Source organism: Echinops telfairi, unplaced genomic scaffold (genome assembly GCF_000313985.2).
Source record: "Echinops telfairi isolate 266 unplaced genomic scaffold, ASM31398v2 ScPeMD7_7436;HRSCAF=8474, whole genome shotgun sequence".
NCBI lineage: Eukaryota > Metazoa > Chordata > Mammalia > Afrosoricida > Tenrecidae > Echinops > Echinops telfairi.
In genome coordinates, this window is record NW_022111336.1 from 2920781 (window position 1) to 2924820 (window position 4040).

The window sequence follows — 4040 nt, forward strand, 5'->3', positions numbered from 1 at the left end:
CAATGAATGTACAAATGTGCTTTACACAATTGATGTATATATGGATTGTGATAAGAGTCGTATGAGCCCCTAATAAAAGGATTTAAAAAAAAAAAGAAAGAGGCTCTCCTCTTACTCTATTTTTAATCACTGCATTCCAGAGTCACGTGACCCCTGATACAGCAACTTTTGTTAAAAAAACAATTATAAAAACACTTAGTATCTCTTTCACACACACACACAAAATCCCACAATTTATGATGCCCTTATATAAAGTTCAAAATGGGCAAAACTGATCTGTGAGGATACATTCTGCTTAAAGCAATGGCTAACCATGGGGAAATACTAACCCAGAGGAGTAAAAGGAGTTTTCTGATGTGTAGGGAATATTCGGTATCTTGATCTTGGTGGGTGTCTGCATATGTCAAATTTATTGAGTTGTGTCCTTAATATTTGTGCCCCTTTGCCTACCACCCAAAACTTACTAAATAGAGTCTTATAATCCTCTCCCATTGTTTAAAGGATTGAAGATACACAAGTGCCCATCTAGCTCAGAAGCAGCAAAGCCCACATGGAAGAAACACACCAACCTGTGTGTGTTTGGAATCAGGTATCAGGCATCTAGGAGCCAGAACAAAATCATACCCAATGTGAATGGGCAGGGGCCATGGAGTGGAGACCCAAAGCCCATCTGTAGACAACTGGACATCCTCTTACAGAAGGCTCACAGGGAAGAGATGAGCCAGTCAGGTGGGGGTGAATCCCAGCCCCCCACAACTAATCGCGGGTACCATAGGCACAATTGTATGGTTAAAAAATATATAAAGATTATAATAAAGTCATAGAGAGCGTGAGAGATAAAAGAGAGATTGAAATAATAGAGTCAGACACATTTCATAGTAGCATGCTCACCTCAGCCTCATTTGGTGGTCCACCTGGAGAGAGAGATGAGAAGGCAAGAGAGAGAGAGGGAGGAGAAGGAGGACAAGAGGACAGGGAGAGGAAGGGAGAGTCAACAAGAGAGCCAAGGAGAATCTTTATTGCTAACCAAGGCTTATATAGCTTGGTGGGGCATGCAAGCCCCCTAATTACAGGTAAAGACATACATCATGGGAAGAGGTTATACTATAGTAATACAGCAATGAGAGGGGGACCATCAAGGGATATACACACAATAGGAAGAGGAGGGATTAGGAGCACACATGTGACAAGAAGGGTGGATCCTAGATTCAGGATGGCAGCCTAACTTTGGATGTCACTGAGCAGGTTTGACCTGTTCTCTGGATCTCCATAGAAACCATTACCAGTAGGGTGTAAACCCCACCTACAAGGACCAGACTAATGGTAGCAAGCCTTTAAGGAGAAGTATCCCATTGTCCTTAACAGCAGGGAGTTGGCCCTACCTGTGGTGAGCCCAGACAGTTGTCTGGCAACTGACTGCCTTCAGGGAGGATATCTCTAAGCATCTGACCTCCCACCCTAAGCTGGCAAATAGCCTCTAATGTTTGGTATGTCTTTGGGGGAGACAAAGCTGGGGCAAAGTCTCTTTCTAATCCCAGTCAGGGTGCAATATTACACCGATAAAGCACACAACTTTCCTCTAGTTCTTTGGTGCTTCCTTCCCCTCACTATCATGACCTCAATTCTACCTTACAAATCGGATTGGAGCAGAGCATGCACACTGCTACAGATAAGAACCCTCAACACAGGGAATCCAAGATAGATAAACCCCTCGGGGGCCAGCAATGATTGTAGAGATACCAGGAGGATCAGGGGAGGGTATAGGGGGAAATGAGGAATTGATCACAAGGATCAAACTAGAACCCCCTTCCAGGGGGGATGAATAACAGAAAAGTGGGTGAGGGGTGACAGAGGACGATGTAGGATATGAAAATAATAATCTATAACTTATCAAGGGTACGTGAGGGAGGGCAGGCGGGGGAGGGAGGGGGAAGAAATGGGGAACTGATATCAGAGGCTCAAGTGCAAAGAAAATGCTTTGAAAATGATGATGGTGGCATATGTGCAAATGTGCAAATGTGCTTGACACACTGGATCAATGTATGGATTGTGAAAAGCAATGTAAGAGCCCCCAATAAAAGTATTAAAAAATAATCCTCTCCCATTAAGAATGCTCCCTTATAGTTCCCAGCTACCATACTGAACATTTTGGTTAGAGTCTTTAGCAGACTCCTGATCAAAAGGAGAGAGAATGTGAACTAGAATTTCAAATTCTCAAGGAATTCAGATGGTCTGAAGCCAATGAAGCTGGCTAATAACCCAAAATATTGCCCTGAGATCATCTTTAGGTCCCAAACCAACAATATCCCACTATATCTTCTTTAAAATAGTAGTTTAGATTAGTGAAGAATGTCTTCCTTGAGCATTGTGCTCTTTTAAATAACTATCTGTGTCAGATCTGTAAGGTAGTCAGGAGGTGCCAGAAACCAAATCAGTCGAATTAGAACAAACAGGCTTTATTAGGGAGAAAAAACCCCAGCCTGGGTGAAGTCCCACAGTCCACAATGTCCGGGCTGAGGGAGTTGCACTGCAGGTTGCAGGGCTGCTGCTTATATGGACAGGTATGTCCAGGTTTCTGGAATGTAAGGTATCTTCCTGGTTCCGGGTGTATTCGCGCCGGGTGCAGAGCGGTGGGCAAGAACAAAGTGGGCACTGAACCAAACGGGCCGTGCTGGGTGCAGAGTGGAGGGTCGAGAGCAAAGTGGGCACTGAGCCAAACGGGCCATGCCGGTGCCGGGTGCAGAGCCGCAGGTCGAGAACAAAGCGGGCCATTAGCCAGCTCTGGTCACCTCCACAGGTGTGTGTGGCAGATTCAAGGCCACTTGCTGCTAGTTGTTTCAGCTAGCTCTGGTTAGCTCTGCATGGGTGGGAAGACTCAAGGTCACTTGCTGCTAGAAGCCAGCCTGGTATTGATCCAGCCATACAACATCAAATTAATAATAGCCCATAGAAATGTTTGATGGGGGTGGGTGGTTAGTGGGTAGTGAATTCAAGTTCATAGAAAAGGACAAATTCAGAAAAGGAGAGTGAGAAGGGTTAGGCAGTTGGAAGAACAGAACCAATGTCACTGGATTGTACATGTGGACATTGTTGGATTTGTGTATGCTCTGTGGGCCTATTTTCAAGAAAAGAAATAAAATTAAACATTTTATTTGTCCTTTCACTCTCTTTAGAGTTCTTCCATTGAATTTTCTCAAGTTTAGTCACATGTATCTGCTTATTTGAAAATATTTGTTATCCACTACACTTTTTCTCTAGTCTTGCATCGTAGATACAGTGGCTTGTTAACATGGGCAGGATACTAGAGTAAATTAGAATAATGTGGGCGATAAACATTATAAACAATTTTTTTCCTTGAGTCTTGGATTTTAGGCCTGTTCCTGGTGTTATCTGAGGCTCTGATTCCAAAAATTGCACTGGCTAGACTGCATTAGCTCTTATTTTTTAGATATGGTGTTCCACTATATTTTAAGTATTATGTTAATACTAATTTATGTTCCTCGTTATCACCGCTTGTGTCAGTTTGTTGCGTCTGTGATGGCTTGTGTGTTGCTGTGATGCTGGAAGCGATGTCCCTGCTATTTCAAATTCCAGCTGGCCCACTCAAAGTGAACAGGTTTCAGCAGAGGTTCCAGACTAAGGACAAAGTATGAAGAAAGAATAGGCTGTCCACTTCAAAAGTATTAGCCACTGAAACCCCTATGGATAGCATCAAAACATTAGTTTGAAATATGAGAATAACTCAGACTCACAACTTACAGGATAAGACAACAATGGTAAGAAATAGTTGAAAAAGAATTAGGTATTTAAGGACTTCCGAGGGAAGCTCTTGTATATGAACCAGTGGTGGCTAGCTGATTACATACTGAGTTGTCAGTCATAAGGTCAGTGGTTCGAACCCACCATTCACTCTGAAGCCTTTAAAAGATTTGGAAATGCTAAGGGGCAGTTCTTTGTCCTATAGGGTTACTGTGAGTTAGAATCAATTAGCTGGCAGTGGGGTTTTATTTTTGGTCTGGGAGGCTGTGCAATATGTACAG